Genomic DNA, 23079 nt, shown 5'->3' on the forward strand with positions numbered 1-23079 from the left:
TTTTAATCTAAATCCCATTTCATAATGGCAGAATAATCCCTATTCAATACTGTATGTTTGAATCTGTAATTAGATCATCTCCCTGGAGATGTAACCCAGTCAAGAGTGGTTAAGCTGGGCTAGGTGACGACATGTCACCACCCATTTGGGTGGATGTTGATAAGTTTCTGGAGTCCTATAAAAGAGGAAGCATTTTGGAGAATAAAAGAGATTCAGAAAGAGCAGAGAATGCTGAGCACTACGAAGCAGAGTCCATGAGCCAGCAACCTTTGGAGATGAAGAAAGAAAACTCCTCCCAGGGAGCTTCATGAAACCGGAAGCCAGGAGAGAAGAAGCTAGCAGATGACGCTGTGTTCTCCGTGTGTCCTTCCAGATGAGAGAGGAACCCTGACCGTGTTCACCGTGTGCCTTTTCAGATGAAAGAGAAACTCTGACTGTGCTCACCATGTGCCCTTCACTTGAGAGAGAAACCCTGAATTTCATCGGCCTTTTTGAACCAGGGTGTCTTTCCCTGGATGCCTTAGATTGGACATCTCTATAGACTTGTTTTACTTGGGACATTTTCTCAGCCTTATGACTGTAAACTAGCAACTTACTAAATTCCCCTTTGTAACGGCCTTTCTGTTTCTGGTATATTGCATTCCAGCAGGTAGCAAACTAGAACAATATACAATATGAACATTCTTAATGTATGAACATTCCATACTTGGTGTGCAATTAGTGGCTCACAATATCATCACGTAGTTGTATATTTATCACCGTGGTCATTTCTCAACATTTACATCACTCCAGAAAAAGAAAAAAGAAAAAACTCAGACATAACATGCTGCTTACCCCTCCCTCTCATTGACCACTAGTATTTCCCTCTACCCAATTTATTTTAACATTTGTTCCCCCTATTATTTATTTATTTTTAATCCAATTTTTAATTCATTTGCCCATACCATAGATAAAAGGAGCATCAAAGCAAGGTTTTCACAATCACATAGTCACTTGCGAGAGCTGTATCATTATACAGTCATCTTCAAGAAACATGGCTACTGGAACACAGCTCTACAGGTTCAGGCACTTCCCTCTAGCCTCTCTAATACTCCTTAAACTAGAAAGGGGTTATCTATATATTGCATAAGAATAACCTCCAAGATAACTTCTTGACTATTTGAATCTCTCAGCCACGGACACTTTATTTTGTCTCATTTCTCTCTTCCCCCTTTTGGTTGAGAAGGTTTTCTCAATCCCTTGATGCTGAGTCCCAGCTTGTTCTAGGATTTCTGTCCCACACTGTCAGGGAGATTTACACCCCTGGGAGTCATGTCCCATGAAGAGAGGGGGAGAGCAGTGAGATTGCTTGCCGTGTTGGCTGAGAGATAGGCTCCATCTGAGCAACAAAGGAGGTTTCCTGGGGGTGACTCTTAGGCCTAATTTTAAGTAGGCTTAGCCTATCCTTTGTGGGGATATGTTTGTATGAACAAACCCCAAGATTGAGAGGTTTTTTTTTGGCGTATTGATTTTGTTGTCCTCACTGCTTGTGAGAATATCAGGCCTTCTCCATATGGTGTATAAACTTTGCTGCTTTCAGTTCTTTTGGGTATATATTTAGAAGTGGGATTGTTGGGTCATATGGTAATTGTGTTTACTTTTTGAGAAACTACCAAACTGTTTTCCATAGTGCTGCATCCTTTTACATTTTCCCAAGAATGTGTGAGGATTTCTATTTCTCTGCATCCTCACCAGCACTTCTTATTTTCTGTTTTTTTTTAAAGTAATAGCCATTTTTATGTTTGTGGGTGGTATCTCATTGTGGTTTTGATTTGTATTTCCCTAATGGCAAATGACATTCAGTATCTTTTCCCACACTTTTTGGCCATTTGTTTATCTTCTTTGGAGAAGAGCCTATTTAAGGCCTTTGCCCATTTTGTAGTTGGGTTGTTTGTCTTTTTGTTGGTAATTGGTAGGAGTTCTTTATATATTCTGGACATTAAACCCTTATCAGATGTTTAGTTTCCAGATATATTCTCCCAATCTGTAGGTTGTCTCTTAATTTTCTTGGTAATGTCCTTTGATACACAAAGGTTTCTAGTTTTGATGAAATCCAATTGACTTGGGTTTTTTTCTTTTGCTGCTTATGGTTTGGGTGTCATATCTAAGACTCCATTACATGGTACAAGGTCCTGATTATTTTCCATTATGGTTTTAGCTCTTATATTTAGGTTGTTGATACATTTGGAGTTAATTTTTATATATGGTATGAGGTAGGGGTCCACTTTCATTCTTTTGCATTTACATATTTTGTTTTTCAATGCCATTTGTTGAAGAGACTATTCTTTTCCTGTTGAGTGGACTTGGTACCCCTGTCAAAAATCAATAGACTAGAAAAAAAAATCTAAAAGCAATTTTAAAAAAAATAAAAAAATCAATTGACTATAGATGTGTGGGTTAATTTCTGAATTATTAATTCTGTTCCATTGGTCTATATGTCTGTTCCTAGGCCAGTACTGTACTGTTTTGATTACTGTCACTTTGTAATTCAGTTGAATTGGGAAGTAAAAGTCCTCCAATCCTGGTGTTTTTCAATATTATTTTTTGCTCTTCAGAGCCCCATTTTGTTCCCTATAAATTTGAGTGGTTATTTTTCCATTTATTAAAAGAAGGCTGCTGGAATTTTATAGTGATTGCATTGAATTGGTATATTGTTTTGGGTAATATTGTCATAACTCTTCCAGTCTATGAATATTTATTTATTAGCATTTATTTAGGTCTTCTTTAATTTCTTTCAGCAGTGTTTTATAGTTTTTAATGTATGTGTTTTCTATTCTTAAATTTATCCCTAGATATTGTACTCTTTTAATGCTGTTGTAAGTAGAATTATTTTCTTAATTTCCTCTTCATTACTAGAGTAGAGGAACACAATTGTTTTTCATGTATTGATCTTATACCCTACCAGTCTGTTGAATCCATTATTGGCTCTAAGTTTTCTTGTAGATTCTTTGGGTTTTCAATATATAATATCATGTCATCTGCAAGTAGAAATAGTTTTACTTCTTCATTTCCAAAAAAATTCCAAGAACTTCAAGTACAATTTTGAGTAGCAGTGGTGAAAGCAGGCATCAACTCACTGCTGCTCTTAGAGGGTAAGCTTTAAGTCTTTCACCATTGAGTATGATGCTACCTTTGGAATTTTCATAAATAGCCCTTTATCATTTATCATGTTGAGAAAGTTCCCTTCTATTCCTACTTTTCTCAGTATTTTTATCAAGAAGCGGTGTTGGGTTTTGTCACATGCCTTTTTAGCATCTGTTGAGATAATCGTGTTTTTTTTTCCCTTCCTTCTATTTATATAGTGTATTATATATTACACCAGCTGATTTCATATTTTGAGCCATCCTTGTATTCCTGAAGTGAATCCCACTTGGTCATGGTGTAGAATCTTTTAACTCTGCCATTGGATTCAGTTTGCTAGTTTTTGAGGATTTTCACATCTGTATTCATAAGGGAACATTAGTTTCTAACTTTCTTTTTTTGTGATGTGTTTACCAACTTTGGTATCAGAATAATGATGGATTCATGGAATAAATTAGGAAGTATTCCTTCTTCTTGAATTCTTTGGAAGAATTTGAGCAGGATTGGTATTAATTCTTCTTTAAATGTTTGGTTTAGAATTCATGAGTGAAGCCGTCTGGTCCTGGACTTTTCTTTGGTGGAAAGTTTTTGATTGTTGATTCAGTCTTTGTACTTATTATAGTTTTGTTAATGTTTACTATTTTTTCTTGAATTAGTTTGGGTAATTGATATATTTCTAGGAATTTTTCCATTGCTTCTAGAGTATCTAGTTTGTTAGCATACAGCTATAATATTCTCTTATAATCCTTTGTATTTCTGTAAGGTCAGTAGTGATCTCACCATTTTCCTTCTGGTTTTGGTTATTTGCATCTTTTATTTAATTTTTTTGTGTGTGAATCTAGCCAAAGGTTTGTCAGTTTTATTGATTTTTTTCAAAGCACCAACTTTTTTTTTTGCTTATTCTTTCACTTGTTTTTCTATTCCCTATATCATTTATCTCCACTCTAATGATTTCCTTCTGCTAACTTTGTGTTTACTTTACTCTTGTTTTTCTAGTTCTTCAAGATGTAAAGTTAGGTTATTAATTTGAGAATTTTCCTTTTTATTTAAAGGTATTCATAGGTATAAGTTTTTCTTTGAGTATTGCCTTCACTGCATCCACTAAGTTTTGTTTTTTTTTTTAACATGGGCAGGCACCGGGAATCAAACCTGGGTCCTTGGGCATGGCAGGCAAGCACTGTTACCTACTGAGCCACCATGGCCCGCCCAGCATCCACTAAGTTTTGACATAGTCTCTAAATATTTTCTAATTTCTCCCTTAGCCCATTGGTTAATTTCCATATATTTATAAAATTTCCAGCTTTTTTTCTGTTACTGATTTCTAATTTCATTGAGGTAACAGTGGTTACTTTTTATTTGACCCTTTTTTTCTTTCTTAGAGAAGTTGTAGGTTTACAGAACAATCATGCATAAAATACAGGATTCCCATATACCACACTGCCACGAACACCTTACATTGGTGTGGAACATTTGTTACAACTGATAATAGCACCTTTTTATAATTGTGTTATTAATTAAAGTGCATGATTTAATTTAGGGTTCACTGTGTAGTATAGTTCAATGAATCTTTAAAACATTTTTTGTTCTGTAACCATAAATACAATCTAACAGTCCCCCTTTTAATCATATTCAGATATATATATATATATATGATATATTTCAGTGCTGTTAACTGCTTCACAATTTGTGTGACTGTCACACATATCCATTATCAAAACATTTCCATCATTCCAAAAAGGAACCCTATACGTTTTAAATCTTAGCTTCCCATTCCTATCTCCCCTTGTCCCCTGGTAACCCCTTTTCTAGATTCTTACTCTATGAATTTGCTTATTCAAATTGTTTCAAATCACAATTTTGCTTATTCTAATTCTTTCAAATAAATGACAGTATTTGTCATTTTGTGTCTGGCTTATTTCACTCAACATGATGTCTTCAAGGTTCACCCATGTTGGGCTTCATCCTTTGTATGGCTGAATAAATATTCCAATGTATGTATATAACACATTTTATTTTTTTATTCATCAGTTGATGGACACTTGGGTTGCTTCCATCTTTTGGCAATTAGGAATAATACTGTTATGAACATCAGTGTGCAAATGTCTTTTGAATCCGTAGCTTTCAGTTCTTTTGGGTATATACCTAGTAGTGGGAGGGTGGGATCAAATGGTAGTTCTATACTTAATAGCCCTGCCACTTTTTTGAACTCATTTGTTAGCTCAGGAGCTTTGTTGTGGATTTTTCAGGATTATCTGTATATAGGATCATGTCATCTGCAAAGAAGAAAAGTTTTACTTCTTTCTTTCCAATTTGTATGCCTGTTACTTCTTTTTCTTGACAGGAACTTCCAGTACAATGTTGTATAACAGTGGTGACATTGGGCATCCTTGTCTTATTCCTGTTCCTAGAGGGCAAACTTTTAGGTATTTATGTCTTTAGGCTGCTTTGAATCACTGTTTAGTGTTCTTTTCTTGCAGTCTGATGAACTCTCTTTAATGTTGCTTATAGGGTAAGTCTAGTGGTGATAAACTTATTCAGCTTTTGTTTATTTGAGAATACCTTAATCTCACCCTCATTTTTGAAAGAGAATCTCACTTGCTATAAAATTCTTAGCTAGGAGTTGTTTTCTTCTAGTACCTTAAGTATTTCAACCTACTGCCTTCTTGCCTCTATAGTTTCTGATATGAAATCAGCACTCAATTTAATTTGGACTCCCTTGTACATAACACATTGCTTTTCTCTTGCAGCTTTCAGAACTCTTTCCTGTCCTTTGCATTTGATAGTGTAATCAGTATAAAATGGTGTTTTAGTCTGCTAATGCTGCCAGAATACAGTACAGAAATGGAATGCCTTTTATAAAAGGGATTTATTAAGATACAAGTTTATAGTTATAAGGCCATAAAAATACTCAAACTAAGGTATCCAGAGAAAGATACCTTGACTTACGAGAGGCCAATGGTGTCCAAACACCTCTGTCAGCTGGGAAGGTATCTGCTGTCCTTTGACTTCAGGTTTCAAAACAGCTTCCTTAGGGGCATTTCCAATGTCTATGCCTATGTCAGCTCTGAAGCTTTTTCCAAAATGGTTCCCTCTTAAAGGACTCCAGTAAGTGACCCACCTTGAGTGGGTAGAGATACATCTCCATGGAAACTACCTAATCAAAAGGTCCCTTCCACAATTGGGTGAGTCACATCTCCATGGAAACAACTTAATCAAAAAGATCCCATCTAACAATATTGAATCAGAATTAAAGAACATGGCTATTCTGTGGTGTGCAACAGTTTCAACCTGGCACAGATGGAGTGTATTTTTCTTCATGTTTGTCCTGTTTGATGTTCTGTGAGCCTCTTAGATGTGCATATTCATGTCTTGCTAATTTTGGGAAGTTTTCTATGATTATTTCTTTGTCTATTCTTTCTGTTCCTTTCCCTCTTTCTTCTCCTTTTGGGACTCCTTTAATGCATATATTGGTGCACTTGATTGTGTTCCACAGCTGTCTTAAGCTATTTTTGCTTTTAATATTTCCTTTTTCTATTTGCTCCTCAGCCTGACTCATTTTAAGTGTCTTGACTTCAAGTTCATTCATTCATTCTTCTGCCAGCTTCATTTAGCTCCTCAAACTCTCCTGAGCATTTTCCATTTTAGTTATTGTGTTCTTCAGCTCCAATAGTTCTGTTTAGTTCCTTTTTAAATGTTGTATCTCTTTATTTAGACTCTTATATTGTTCATTCATTGTTTTACTGATATCTTTTAGTTACTTCTCTGTACTCTCTTTTATCTCTTTGACATTTTTAAGATCACTTCTTAAGGACTTTGTTCAGAATGCCCATGTTCTTATCTTCTTTGATGTTTTAATATTTTTATCCTCTTTCTTTGGATGGGTCATCATTTCCTGTTTCTTTGTTTGTCTTGTGCTCTTTTGCTGCACAATGTATGTTTAATATTTTTAAATGTTAACTCTGGGATTTACTCCCTGGAATTTTCGTTTCTTGATTTTAGAACCAACTGATAAGACAGCAATTTTATTGAGCTTCAATCCTCTTATCAGGAAGGTCTGCCCAAGGCAAATGCAGTGTACATGTTTTTTTCCTGTCTTTCTGGGCCTCTCTTGTCCTGAGCTTTTCTTATTGTTTTGGAGTTCCCCTGTTAACATGAGTTTGGTTGTCCCTTTTGTTTCTCAGAACATAGACCTCCTTCTCCTGGGAGAGCTGTTTGAAGCTGGCAGGCCTTTGTCCCAGATGGTCCACCTCCATAATTTTTACACTCCTTTAGTTGTCTCATGCGGCTTTTGCCTGGAGGGCAGATTCTGGGATGAGAGTCAGCCTAGAGAGGACTTTCCCAAGTCAGTTTTTCCCAATCAAAACAGGGCCAGGGACCCATAAAGCAGGTACAGACTGGCTCCAAAGTGCTCTGGCGAGGGAACCAGGAAGGGCACTGAAAGCCTCTCTGACGTCTCCTCATGGCTGAACTTCCTGCAATGTAGCATTCAACTAACTGTCTCCTGGAGCCCTGAAGAAGTGCCGTATCTAAATCTCCACTGCCTCTGCCCCTGTCCAGGTATGGATGAAAGAATGGCCGGTACCACCTATATCTGGGATGGGTTGAAACAGTAACTGCCATCAAAGCCAAGACCCAGTGATCCAAATTCACTATTCAAAAGCCATGATCCGTGATCTGCTGTGCCCAGCCCTGATCTTGAGGAAGAGGATTTTTATGTCCTTCTCTGTCAGCAGCAGCAAGCTGGGGACTGGACCCCATGGTGGCCTGCTGTGAGAGTAGCAGTAGCTGCTCTGTACACAGAGAGCAATTTACAATTCTTTACTGTAGTTTTCAGTGTCTTCCCTGATCTCTTCCCTGGATGCCATATAGTTCTTCTGGCCTCTGGAGTTTGAAATTGATTGTTTCAGCCAGTTCTTGCCTGTTTAATTATTGTTTTAGGTGAAATACTATGTCCTAGAGCTCCCTAACCTGCCATCTTCCCCAAATGTTCCCCTAGAGGTAACTTTTTATGATTTCAATATTTTTAATTTATTGAGACTTTTCTTGTGCTCCAACAGTATGGTTTGTGATCTGTGTGCACTTGAAAAGAATGTGTATTTTGCTGTTGTTGGGTGTTCTGTATATGTCTGTTAGAACTATTTGGTTTATAGTGTTATTTAGGTCCTCTGTTTCCTTACTGATCTTCTATTTAGATGTTCTATCCAGAATAGAAAGTAATGTTTTGAATTCTCCAAGTAGGACTATCTAGTCTTCCTTCAATTTTGTTAATATTTGCTTCATATGTTTTGTATAACCTGCTGTTAGGTGCATATACAGCCAACCCTGCTCTCATTTGATTACTATTTCCATGAAAAATTTTCCAGCCTTTTACTTTCAACCTATTTGTAATGATGAATCTTAGATGTGTCTCTTGTAAACAGTATGTAGTCAGGTCATGCTTCCTTAACCATTCTGCCAATCTTGATCTTTTGATTGGAGAGTTTAATCTGTTTGCATAAGGGAATTACTGATGATAACAAGAATTTACTTATGCCATTTTCTCATTGTTTTTTGTTAGTCTTATACCTTTTTTGCCCCTCTTTTCCTCCATTACTATCTTCCTTTTTGTTTAGATTCTATTTTATAATGAGCCATTCTGAATCAGTTATCCTTCCTTTTGTGTAGATTTTTTATTTATTTTCTTTATGGTTACCATAAGGATTTACATTTAGCATACTAAGTCTATTACAATTTAGTGTTGCTTCCAACTTGACTTTAATAGCTTATAGCCCTCCATCCTTCCTTTTTTATGTTGTTCTTGTTACAAATTACATTGTTATGCATTATTGCCCATAACAAGATTTTGTTTGTTTTATATGCATTTGAACTTTAAGCCTTATAAAAAAGTAAAAGACAACATTACAAACCAGAAACATAATAGTATTGGCTTTTATATTTACTCACGTTGCTGCTTATACCAGAGATCTTTATTTATTCATCCAGCATTTAGGTACTGTCTAGTGTTCTTTCTTTTGCACAGGGTGGACTCCCTTTAGAATATCTGGTAAGGCAGGCCAAGTGATAATGAATGCCCTTAGATTTTGTTTTTCCAGAGATGTCTTAATCTCTTCATTTTTGAAGGACAACTTTGCCAGGTATATTCTTAGATAACAGTTTTTTCTTTCAGTACTTTAAATGTGCCCTCCCACTGAATCAGGCTTCATGTTTTCTGTTGAGAAATTGGATGTTAATCTTGTTAAGGACTCTTATAGGTGACACATCAATTCTCTCTTTTTATTTTTAAAATTCTGTCTTTGAAATTGGGATAGGAAAAATTTGATCAACATGTTTCTCAATGTAGATTAGTTTACATTTATCCTCCTTGGCATTTGTTGAGCATCGCGGATTTGTATATTAATATCTTTCATCAAATTTGGGATGTTTTCTGCCATCATTTCGTCAAATATTTTTTCTCCCCTTATCTTACCTTTTATTCTCTTTCTGGAACTCCTATAATGCGTATTTTGGTACACTTGATGATGTCCCAGGCTGTGTTCTTTTTTTTTCTGTCTGCTCCTCAACCTGGACAATTTCAATTGTTCTGTTTTGGAGTTCTCTCATCCTTGCTTCTACCTTCTCCAGTCTACTCTCGAACCTCTCTGCTGAATTTTTCACTTCGATTATTGTACTTTTGAGTTTCAGAATTTCCTTTTGCTTTTTATTTATAGTTTCTTTTTCGTTATTGAAATTCTTACTTTGTTCATAAGCTATTTTCCTGATTTCTTTTATATCTTTGTCCATGTTTTTCTTAGTTCATTGATCATATTTACAAGAGTTATTTTGAGATTTTTTTTTTGCTTAGTAATTCCAGAGTCTGTGCTTCCTCCGGAATATTTTCCATCAAATTATTTTCCAGTAACTGAGCCATGCTTTCCTGTCTTCTTGATGTTTTCTAAGTTTTTTTTTGTAAACTGGACATTCTTTGAATCATGTTCCATGCACCTGAAAATCTATACTCTTTAGTTCAGTAGACTAAGAACAAGAAGGAAAAAAAAGATAGAGAGAGAAAAGGAAAAAAAGAAAAAAATACCAACAGACAAAATACAAAAAATAAGAAAAAGAAAAGGGAAAAATATAAACAAATTGTATTGCCTTTCAAGCCTTTTGTTATATGCTGGTGGGAAACCAGAGCTGCTGCTTTCAAGGCTGAAAACCTAGGCCAGTGCCCATTGCTAGTCCTTCAAGGATCCACCAAACCCAAAAATAGAACACAGAGAAAGAAAAACCAACCGACCAAAAAGAAGTGTGCATTAAATCTTCATGTCCCTGTATATGCTGGTATAAGGCCAGAAATGCTGCTTCTGAGAGAAACTGAGGCTAGCATCTGCACTGGGCCCTCAGGTTTCTGCCAGACTATTCAACAGGAGAAAGAAGAAACCAAACCAGTGGAAAAGTGCACTGGGTCTTTAAGTCCTGGTAGATGCTGATGTGAGGGCAGAAGCTGTTGCTGCAGAGAGGACTGAAACCAAGGCCAGAGTCTGTGCTGTGCCCTCAGGTCTGCCAGTCCAGGAAACACCCACATATAGAAAGAAACAAACCAATAATATCTATAGAAGGCACACCAATTCTTTGTCTCCAGAGGATGCCAATAAGAGCCTGAAAGCACTGCTGCCCAGAGAGCGGTAACTGAGGACAGCGTCTGCCCTCGTCCCTTAGGGATCCCTCAGATCAACCAAATCCTCAACTTCAATTTTGAGAGGTGGTAGTTTCACCTGCCAGTTTTGGGCCCAGCTGGCCACTCCCGTAATCCAGGTTCTGTTGCCACAGATGCAGCTGTTTCTACAACTACTACTGCGGGGCTAGGCAGTGGGTGACGGTCAGTGGTTCATACTTTCATTTATAAAAACTGAATTCTCTGCTGCCACTCACTTAACTCTGGTACTCCTTTATTTGTTCTAAATGTCCTTCTGGTTCCAGGGTCACCACCTAGTTAATTTCACTCCTTTTTTTCCAGCTCTTTCATTTTTATAGTGTAGAGAATGATTTATAAAGCATCCCATCCTGCCATTTGACATCTGCGCTCCACCAGCACTTTTTATCTGAGGCAAGGAAAAATCTGGTTGAAAGGATTACAGTCCCAAACAGTCAAAACCAGTTATTAATGATACTATTTTGATATTATAGATTTTGCTTCTCCTTTGTCAGAAAGGGATATTCAGTTTGTATGTTACTCAGTCACAAACACAGGTCACCTTTTGTGAAACAGGAAAGATAACTTGGAGCAGAACCAGGAGCCCAGAGGGAGAATTATTCCACGGTAGGAGTAGGACTAAGATTTAATCAAGTAACTTCCGGCATTTGCCTGATTGGATTTCAGAACTGCCATTGACTGGTAACTCCTTTGTGACTCCCATTTCCCCCGTTTGTGAACAGGAATGTCTATCGCAGTTATCCTATGCCTGATCCCTGGTGGTATGTTGAATATATTTGGAGAAGATAACTTGTCTCTAGTTCACAGGCCTATAGATCTAAAAGAACTGTACTTAAACAACTATATCTGAAAGCCTCATCTGTACTTATTTTTGATGACAATATCCTAGATTTTTGAGCTGATGCTATAAAAGGATGAGACTTTTGGAGGGTCTTGGGAGAGGTTGAGTATATTTTGCATGTGTGAGAAAAGTAAATAATTTGTGGCCAGAAGGTGGACTGTGATAGTTTAAAAATACCATAATATTCTTCCCTTCAAGAGTGTGGTTTAATTCTCCTCCAGTTGAGTTTTGGCTAAATTCAGTGATTCTCTTTTAATAATAGAATATTGTGGAAAATGTTGGTATGTGATTCCTGAGACTGGGTCATAAATAGCATTATGACCTCTTATATTTGTTCACTCTGGGAAGTTAGCTGCCATATTACCCTATGGAAAAGTTCATGTGGTGAGAAAATGAGGTCTCCTGACAGTGGTCATGTGAGTGAGCCATCTTGGAATTGGATTCTTCAGCACCAGTTGAGGCTTCATATAACTCTAGCCCCAGTCAACGTCAAGACTGCAACCTCATGAGAGACCATGAGCCAGAACCACCAAGCTGACCTTCTCCCATATTCCTGATCCTCAGAAACTATGTAAGATAAATGTTTATCCAAGCTGCTGTTTTATGGTAATTTGTTACACAGCGGTAGATGACTAATACAGATATATTAGTCAGGGTTCTCTAGGTGTGCTGTTTTGAAACTGTTTTATACCCCAGACAAGCCATGTTCTTTGAATCTTAATCTGGTTTTGTGGGGCAAGACCTATTGTTTGGGTGGGAGCTTTTGATTAGATGGAGATGTAACCCTGCCCATTCAAGGTGTGTCTGTTTTTCTTTTCCCCCTTCCTAACCAGTTTTCAGTGTTCTCAAGAAGAAATATAAGTCACTGAATTTCTCTTTTATTTAAACATTAAAAAATGAAGCACATAGACTTACAAGATTTTCTCCAAAGACCAGCAACTATCATGAGTAGTTACCATGTGTTATGTGAGGAAACTTTTTTTTATCAAGAGTCATTAATGAGGTCAATACAATGTCCCACACATCTGCTTGTGAAGTGAAGAACAAGGCACATGGAACTCTATTTCATAAACATCTATTTGGGAAAACATACTTTAATTTTGTATTGTGGCCAGGGAAGAAAGAGAGCTGGGGACAGGGACCTAGAGGAAGAGGGAGAGGGAGCAAAGGAAAAACCGACAAAGAAAAAGACAGGGGCAGAGGGACAGAAACGGGAACAAGGAAGCATTGGGCCCAAGCAGCATGAAAGTAGGACCAGGGAGACACAGTGGTGAAAACCAAGAGGCTTCATAAAGTCCACTTCCTTTGGGATTTGACCAGGGCTTTTTTTTTTTACAAATGTTTTTGTTGTAAGCATGGACAGACACCCGGACTTCCTAAGATTCTGTATTTGGGTCATCACTGGTATTTGCTCTGAGGATGTAATGAGACCACCTCACTGAAAGCTAAGCTTAGACCTGGGTACTGTCCCTTCTCCCCTTAACTCATTCCCCCAGCCTGCTTTTAATTCCCCCCAGCCTGCTTTTTCGTCTCCAGAACAGCTCCTTTTCTGCAGTGACTGAATCCTACAGATTTCATCTGAAAGGGTTCAAGAGCATTTGGGAAGACATATCTCTCCCTTTCATGCATTGCTAATCATACCTCTCTGGTGTTAATATGTCTGTTCATTTTAGGTGGGGAAAAACATCTTCTGCATTCAAGAAGAGATCAGAAAAGAGAAGCTTTAGGGTAGGTAGGGATTCTGCAGGTCCCCAGTGGCCATTCTAGCTCCCACAGAACCAAGCAATTCACGACTGGGTTTTGCTGAGCCCTTAAAGCAGAAAGGTTAGAGCCAAGCCAGCCACAAGGAGCATTTATACTGGTTTTTCAAAATATAAAACTTCAATTTAATATGCAATTGATACTTGATACGTTAAAGTCTAACAAGAAAAACATAAAGCTAGTTATCAGATTTCACAAAGTAAAAAATTGAGATAAAAATCCCTCTTCTATTATCAAGCCTTATCTGATCACATTTTATTTCTGACTTAGCCTTCCAGTTAAATATTCTCAAGTGTGTGGAACAGGTAGCTGTTAATTAGCCTAGACTTAGAGAGGAGCAGGCATGGCTACTAAAAGGCAGAGGAATTCGGCTAGTTATTCAAATAATATATAGAAATATTCTTATTACTGTATATAATTGCACAAGGCCACCATGTCAGTGGCTTTTCACATAGTGATTACAGTTTATTTTATCTTATTATTATTGTTATTTTTAGATATTTATTAATAAAACCAGTGAACATACAATATGAACATTTTTTCATCACATAGCTGTATATTCATCATCATGATCATTTCTTAGAACATTTGCATCAATTCAGAAAAAGAAATGAAAAGAAAACAGAAAAAATTCATACATACCATACCCCCTAGCCCCTCCCTTTCATTCACTAGCATTTCAACCTACTAAATTTATTTTAACATTTTTCCCCTATTATTTATTTATTTTTAATCCATATGTTTTATTCATCTGTCCATAAGGTAGATAAAAGAAGCATCAGACACAGGTTTTCACAATCACAGTAACATTGCGAAAGCTATATCATTATATAGTCATCTTCAAGAAACAAGGCTATTGGAACACGGCTCTACATTTTCAGGCAGTTCCCTCCAGCCTCTCTGTTACGCCTTAACTAAAAAGGGATATCTATTTAATGCATAAGAATAACCTCCAGGATAACCTCTCGACTCTGTTTGGAATCTCTCAGCCATTGATACTTTATTTTGTCTCATTTCTCTCTTCCCCCTTTCAGTTGAGAAGGTTTTCTCAATCCCTTGGTGCCGAGTCCCAGCTCATTCTAGGATTTCTGTCCCACATTGCCAGGAAGGTCCACACCCCTGGGAGTCATGTCCCATGTAGAAAGGGGAGGGCAGTGAGTTTGCATGTTGCTTTGGCTGAGAGAGAGAGGCTACATCAGAGAAGCAAAAGAGGTTCTCTTGGGGGTGACTCAGGCCTAATTTTAAGTAGGCTTAGCCTATCCTTTGTGAGGTTAAGTTTCATATGAACAAACCCCAGACTGGGGGCTCAGCCTATTGCTTTGGTTTTGCCTACTGCTTGTGAGAATATCAAGAATTCTCTACTTGGGGAATTTTCCCCCTTTCTCACCATTCCCCCAAGGGGAGTTTGCAGATGCTTTTTTATTCACTGTTCAAATCCTTCTGGGATTTATTGAGGTATCACTCTGGACAAACCTACAGAATCTCATGCCCTAGTCAAGGTGCCATGTACTTACGGTGTTCAATTAAGCTGTCCACATAAGTTATATTAGGAAATGCACTAGTCAAAATATAAATTTTGTACCTAATAAACATTTTTTGCTTTAGTCTCACACAAAAGTTGAAATTTTAAAATTAACTACCGTCTATTTTCAGCACCCTGCAGTAATGACATTCCTTTGTTCTTCCTCATGCAAAACATTTTTAAATTTGTACATTTAGTCACTATCATTAGACACTCTAGGCATTCCTAGATTATACCATTCAGTCTTTATCGTCTATTTCTTTCTGATTTCATTTGTGCCCCCAGCCCTCCTCCCTCTATCATTCTCACATTTAGCTTCATTCAGTGTTTTAACATAATTGTATTACAGTTAGATAGTATTGTGCTATCCATTTCTGAGTTTTTACAATCAGTCCTGTTGCACAATCTATATTCCTTCAGTTCCAATTACCCAGTATCTTACCCTATCTCTATCTCCTGATAGACTCTGTTACCAATGAAATTCTCCAATGTTACTCAGTAATGTCAGTTCATATCAGTGAGGCCATACAGTATTTGTCCCTTTGTTTCTGCCTAATCTCACTCAGCATAATGTCCTTAAGGTCCATCCATGTTGTTACATCTTCATAACTTTATTCTGTCTTATGGCTGCATAATATTCCATTGTATGTATATACCACAGTTTGTTTGGCCACTTGTCTGTTGATGGACATTTTGGCCGTTTCCATCTCTTCGCAATTGTAAATAATGCTGCTAACATTGGTGTGCAAATGTCCGTTTGTGTCCTTGCCCTCACATCCTCTAAATAGATACCTAGCAATGGTATTGCCGGGTCATATCGCAATTCTATATTTAGCTTCCTGAGGAACCACCAAACTGCCTTCCATAGCGGTTGTACCATTTGATATTCGCACCAACAATGGAGAAGTGTGCCTCTTTCTCCACATCCTCTCCAGCACTTGTTTTCTGTTTTATTGATAATGGCCATTCTGGTGGGTGTGAGATGATATCTCATTGTAGTTTTGATTTGCATTTCCCTACTAGCAAGGGAAGTTGAGCATCTTTTCATGGGCCTTTTGGCCATTTGTATTTCCTCTTCTGAGAAGTGTCTGTTCAAGTCTTTTGCCCATTTTGTAATTGGGTTGTCCATCTTCTTGTTGTTGAGTTGAACAATCTCTTTATATATTCTAGATACTAGACCTTTATCTGATATGTCATTTTCAAATATTGTCTCCCCTTATATAGGCTATCTTTTTACTTTCTTGATGAAATTCTTTGATGCACGAAAGTGTTTAATTTTGAGGTACGCCCATTTCTTTCTTTCTTTCTTCAATGCTTGTGCTTTGGTGTTAGGTCTAGGAAACCACTTCCTATTATAAGAGTTATAAGATATAACCCCTACATTTTCTTCTTACAGCTTTATGGTCTTAGAGCTAATGTTTAGGTCTTTGATCCATTTTGAGTTGATTTTTGTATAGGGTATGAGATATGGATCCCCTTTCATTCTTTTGCACATGGATATCCTGTTCTCTAGGCACCATTTATTGAAGAGACTGTTCTGTCCCAGGTGAGTTGGCTTGACTGCCTTATCAAAGATCAATTGTCCATAGATGAGAGGATCTATATCTGAACACTCTATTCTATTCCATTGGTCAGTATATCTACCTTTATGCTAGTACCATGCCATTTTGACCACCGTAGCTTCAGAATACGCCTTAAAGTCAGGTAGCATGAGACCTCTGACTTCATTTTTGTTTCTCAGGGTACTTTTAGCTATTTGGAGTACCCTGCCCTTCCAGATAAATTTGGTTATTGGTTTTTCTATTTCTGAAAAGTAAGTTGTTGGGCTTTTAATTGGTTTTGCATTGAATCTGTAAATCAATTTAGGTAGAAATGACATCTTAACTATATTTAGTCTTCCAATCCATGAAAACGGTATACCCTTCCATCTGTTTAGGTTTTCTGTGATTTCTTTTAACAATTTCTTGTAGTTTACTTGTATAGATCTTTTGTCTGTTTAGTTAAATTTATTCCTAAATATTTTATTCTTTTCGTTGCAATTGTAAATAGAATTTTTTTTATTGATTTCCCCCTCATATTGTTCATTACTAGTGTATGGAAACACTGTAGATTTTTGACTGTTGATCTTGTAACCTGCCACTTTGCTGTACTCATTTATTAGCTCTTATTATTAGTAATATTTATTAGTACTTATTTATTAGTTTTGCTGTGGATTTTTTTGGATTTTCGATATAGTATCATATCATCTGCAAACAGTGAGAGTTTTACTTCTTCCTTTCCAATTTTGATGCCTTGTATTTCTTTTTCTTGTCTAATTGCTCTGACTAGAACTTCCAACACAATGTTGAATAAAAGTGGTGATAGTGGACATCCTTGTCTTGTTCCTCATCTTAGGGGAAAATTTTCAGTTTTTCCCCATTGAGGATGATGCTAGCTGTGAGTTTTTCATATTTCCCTTTATCATTTTAAGGATATTCCCTTCTATTCCTATCCTTTGAAGTGTTTTCAACGGAAAGGATGTTGAATTTTGTCAGATGCCTTTTCTGCATCAATCAAGATGATCATGTGGTTTTTCTGCTTTGATTTATTGATATGGTGTATTACATTAATTGATTTTCTTATGTTGAACCATCCTTGCATACCTGGGATGAATCCTACTTGGTCATGGTGTATAATTCTTTTAAGATGTTGCCGGATTCGATTTGCTAGAATTTTGTTGAGGATATTTGCATTTATATTCATTAGAGAGATTGGTCTGTAGTTTTCTTTTTTTGTATTATCTTTGTCTGGCTTTGGTATGAGGGGGATGTTGGCTTTGTAGAATGAATTAGGTAGCTTTCCCTCCTCTTCAATTTTTTTTGAAGAGTTTGAGCAGGATTGGTACTAATTCATTCTGGAATGTTTGGTAGAATTCACATGTGAAGCCATCTGGTCCTGCACTTTTCTTTTGGGGAGCTTCTTAATGACTGGTTCAGTTTCTTTACTTGTGATTGGTTTTTTGAGGTCACCTATTTCTTCTCTAGTCAGTGTTGGTTGTTCATACCTTTCTAGAAAGTTGTCCATTTCATCTACATTGTCGAGTTTATAAGTATAAAGTTGTTCATGGTATCCTCTCATTACTTCCATTATTTCTCTGGGGTCAGTGGTTACTTCTCCTCTTCCATTTCTGATCTTATTTATTTGCGTCCTCTCTCTTCTTCTTTTAGTCAATCTTGCTAAGGGTCCATCAATCTTATTGATTTTCTCATAAAAGCAGCTTCTGGTTTTATTGATTTTTCTCAATAGTTTTCATGTTCTCAATTTCATTTATTTCTGCTCTAATCGTCATTATTTCTTTCCTTTTGCTTGGTTTGAGGTTAATTTGCTGTTCTTTCTCTAGTTCTTCCAAATGGACAGTTAATTCCTTGATTTTTACCCTTTCTTCTTTTTTGATATAGGCGTTTAGGGCAATAAATTTCCCTGTTAGCACTGCCTTTGCTGCATCCCATAAGTTTTGATATGTTGTGTCTTCATTTTCATTTGCCTTGAGATATTTACTGATTTCCCTTGTAATTTCTTCCTTGACCCACTGGTTGTTTAAGAGTGTGTTGTAGAGCCTCCACATATTTGTGAATTTTCTGGCACTCTGCCTAGTATTGATTTCCAGCTTCATTCTCTTATGATCTGAGAAAGTGTTTTGTATGGTTTCAATCTTTTTAAATTTATTGAGACTTGCTTTGTGACCCAGCATATGGTCTATCCTTGAGAATGATCCATGAGCACTTGAGAAAAAGGTGTACCCTGCTGTTGTGGGGTGTAATGTTCTATAAATGTCTGTTAAGTCTAGCTCATTTACTGTATTATTCAAATTCTCTGTTTCTTTATTGATCCTCTGTCTAGATGGTCTGTCCATTGATGAGAGTGTCCAATTATTATGGTAATGTGTCTATTTCTCTTTTCAGTGTTTGCTGCATGTATTTTGGAGCATTCTGATTTGGTGCATGAATATTTATGATTGTTATGTCTTCGTGCTGAATTGTTCTTTTATTAATACATATTGTCCTTCTTTGTCTCTTTTAACAGTTTTACATTTGAAGTCTAATTTGTTGGATATTAGTATAGCTACTCCTGCTCTTTTCTGATTGTTATTTGCATGGAATATCTTTTCCCAGCCTTTCACTTTCAACCTGTGTTTATCCTTGGATCAAAGATGTTTTTCCTGTAGATAGCATATAGGTAGGTCCTTAATCCATTCTGCCAGTCTCTGTCTTTTGATTGAGGAGTTTACTCCATTAACATTTAGTGTTATTACTGTACGGGTAGTACTTTTCTACCATTTTGCCTTTTGGATTTTATATGTCATATCTAATTTTCCTTCTTTTAACCTGTACTCATAGTCTTCCGTTCTACACTCTTCTCCACACCTCTCTCTCTTCTATCTTTTCGTATCTGTCTCTAGTACTCCCTTTAGTATTTCTTGCAGAGCTGGTCTCTTGGTCACAAATTCTGTCAGTGATTTTTTGTCTGAAAATGCTTTAATTTCTCCCTCATGTTTGAAGGACAATTTTGCTGGATATAGAATTCTTGGTTGGCAGTTTTTCTCTTTTAGTAATTTAAATATATCATCCCACTGTCTTCTTGCCTCCATGGTTTCTGCTGAGAAATCTACGCATAGTCTTATTGGACTTCCCTTGTATGTGATGGATTGCTTTTCTCTTGCTGCTTTCAAGATTCTGTTTCTCTTTGACCTCTGATATTCTGATTAGTAAGTGTCTTGGAGAACGTCTATTTGGATCTATTCTCTTTGGGGTACGCTGCACTTCTTGGGTCTATAATTTTAAGTCTTTCATAAGAGTTGGGAAATTTTCAGTGATAATTTCCTCCATTAGTTTTTATCCTCCTTTTCCCTTCTCTTCTCCTTCTGGGACACCCACAAAATGTATATTTGTGCGCATCATATTATCATTCAATTCCCTGTGTTGCTGCTCATATTTTTCCATTTTTCCCCCATATTTTCTTTTTCTTCTCAGATTTCAGATGTTCCGTCCTCCAGTTCACTAATCCTATCTTCTGCCTCTCGAAATCTAACATTGTAGGTTTCCATTGTTTTTTTCATCTCTTCTACTGTGCCTTTCATTCCTATAAGTTCTATGATTTGTTTTTTCAGACTTTCGATTTCTTTTTTTCATTCCTTGCCTGCTTTATATCCTCCCTCAATTCATTGATTTGATTTTTGATGATCTTTTCCATGTCTGTTCGTATATTCTGAATTAATTGTTTCAACTCCTGTATCTCATTTGAATTGCTGGTTTGTTCCTTTGACTGGGCCATATCTTCAGTTTTCCTAGTGTGATTAGTTATTATTTTTTGCTGGCATCTAGGCATTTAATTACCTTAATTAGTTTATTCTGGAGATTGCTTTCACTTCTTTTACCTAGGGTTTTCTTGCTGGATAAATTTGTTGTCTGTCTGTTCTTTGACATTCAGTTCAGCTTTATCTGGACCTCTAGCTTAGGTTTTGTTTAACAGGGGAGAATTTTTCAGTTCTTGTTTTCTTGTTTCTCGCCCTGCCTGTATGGTGTCTCCCCCCCCACACACACACACTTTTAGGAGGGTCTACTTAGGTATTACAGACCCTAGCTGGATTTTCCCAGACCAAACTGGCCTCCTATTAGAAGGAAAGATTCACCTGTGTCAGTTTTCCCTGAGGGTGAGACCCAGCAGGTTCAAAGACTTTCCTGTGAAGCCTCTGGACTCTCTTTTTCTTATCCTGCCCAGTATGTGGCACTTGTCTGCCTGCAGGTCCCACTAGCATAAGATGATGTGGTACCTGTAACTTTTAAGCAGACTCTCCCTGCTGGGGGCGTGGTGGAGACAGAGGAGAGGTTGTAGACTGGTTTTAATGGCTTCAAATTACCAAGCCCTGGTGTCTGAATTTCTTAAGGGACGGAGTCCACCGGAGTTGGGCTTTACCCCTCCCCCGGAGAAGGCACAGGCTCCAGACAAGCCCTCAAACGAGCTTGTTTCTGCCTATGCCTGGGGCAGTTGCAGCCTGAGAAGTCCTGCTGCTGTATCCAAAGGCAGTCAAACCTTTGTAGAAACACATCCACAAAAACTTCTGTTTCTTTTTTTTTTTCTTTTCTTTTTCCGTCAGCCCTTCCCCCTTGGCACCGGGGCAAAAATGAGCAATCTCCGCTTTGACAGGTTCACCTGAGCTGAGGCGTATTTTGTTATCAGAATTTGTTAATTAATTCCACAATTGGCGTTTGGTTGTGTTCAGCCCCCTCTGCTGGTAAAGTCTCTTTTCTTTCCCCTCTGGGAAGCAGCCTATGGGGGCGGGGCGCTGGCCACCACAGCTTGGGGAACTCACGGTTCTGGGGGGGCGGCTCACAGCCAGTCCATCTGGTCCAGACTGGGGTATGCTATGCATCCAGTCACTGATGTGGCCCCAGGAGCTGTTCTGTACTGTTTCTGGTTATTTAGTAGCTGTTCTGGAGGTCGAACTAAATCGCGCACATTGCTAAGATGCCATCTTGGCCTGACTTTATTTCTTTTTTTAAGTTGAAATGCAACTTGTTTCCCAAATATAAAAATGAAGTTAACTTTGGGCTAGAATAGTTTAGGTTCAGGTTTCAGGCCTACCTCCAACTTGCATGAATATTGGAAAATGCCATCTCTTCTTTGCATTCTATATATTAAATATAATCTACTTCTCAGAAATTCCATAACAAGCAAATGGAAATAAAAACAAATCACACCATGTAAGGATGAAATTATAGTTACAGTTAGTTTACAGAACCTGCTTCCTAAACCTCTCTCATCCCATCTTCCAACTCCATATTCTGAAGTATAAAAGGAGCCAAGATGAGTGTATTGAGATTGGTGTAGTTTCATTGCTCTTCCTCTTATAATAGCCAACTATTATTGACTGTTATTATGTGCCCAGAACTGTGTAAACCTTTAATTAAGTGAATTAATCCAATAAATCTCATAATTACCCTAATCCTCATTATTACTCCATTGTCCCCATTTTACATGAGAATGAGGCAGAGATTAAGCAATTTGTGAGGCTCAGACAGCTTAATAAGTAGGCATTGCCAGAATTGGGGCACAAATTTGAACTCAAACTCTGTGGCTGTGGACTATATGACTATTAAAAACTATTGAAAATGCCTCATTTGCTATTGATATAGAATCATTAATTATCATTAAATATGAAGGACAGTTCATCATCTTTTTCTGTTTAGTCAGCCTGATTTCGGTGGAGAAGTAAAAGATTGGGCAATAATTGGAATACTGATTCCTGGGAAGAACAGATACCATTATAGTATGGCAGGAAATGGTGGAAGATGATGCCCAGCAAAAGCTACCTAGTAATTAGGGTATGAGAGAGTCCATTGTGATTCCAATAAGCTCATTGATGTTTATTGAATCTTTCCTGTCTGGCTGCTGTTTTTTTTTTTTTTTTTTTTAATTTTTTTATTAATCAAAAAAAAGAAAAGAAATTAACACAACATTTAGAAATCATTCCATTCTACACATGCACTCAGTAATTCTTAGTATCATCACATAGATGTATGATCATCATTTCTTAGTACATTTACATCAATTTAGGAAAAGAACTAGCAAAACAGCAGAAAAAGATATAGAATGTTAATATAGAGAAGAGAATTAAAATAATAATACTAATAAAAAGAATATATATATATAAAAAAGAAAAAGAGAAAAACAAAAACAAAAGATACAAACAAACAAAAAACTATATTTCAGGTGCAGCTTCATTCAGTGTTCCAACATAGTTACATTACACTTAGGTATTATTGTGCTGTCCATTTTTGAGTTTTTGTATCTAGTCCTGTTGCACAGTCTGTATCCCTTCAGCTCCAATTACCCATTATCTTACCCTGTTTCTAACTCCTGCTGGTCTCTGTTACCAATGATATATCCCAAGCTGATTCTCGAATGTCGGTTCACATTAGTGGGACCATACAGTATTTGTCCTTTAGTTTTTGGCTAGACTTACTCAGCATAATGTTCTCTAGGTCCATCCATGTTATTACATGCTTCATAAGTTTAGTCTGTCTTAAAGCTGCATAATATTCCATCGTAGGTATACGCCACAGTTTGTTAGCCACTCGTCTGTTGATGGACATTTTGGCTGTTTCC

General features: G+C 37.1%; 1 protein-coding gene across 2 annotated transcripts in view; it reads left to right on the top strand.

The window, feature by feature from the left end:
* Nucleotides 1-23079, top strand: part of AUNIP (aurora kinase A and ninein interacting protein) — a 33474-nt gene that overhangs the window by 5824 nt on the left and 4571 nt on the right. The window contains exon 1 of one of the 2 annotated variants that reach the window (XR_013171179.1): nucleotides 11998-12222. The exons of the other annotated variant lie outside the window; for it this stretch is intronic. The gene's annotated coding sequence lies outside the window, so the exon portion shown is untranslated. Of the gene's footprint in view, nucleotides 1-11997; nucleotides 12223-23079 lie in introns of those variants that run through there. 2 annotated transcript variants of the gene reach the window in all.

This window comes from Tamandua tetradactyla, chromosome 2 (assembly GCF_023851605.1).
Source record: "Tamandua tetradactyla isolate mTamTet1 chromosome 2, mTamTet1.pri, whole genome shotgun sequence".
NCBI classification, from domain to species: domain Eukaryota; kingdom Metazoa; phylum Chordata; class Mammalia; order Pilosa; family Myrmecophagidae; genus Tamandua; species Tamandua tetradactyla.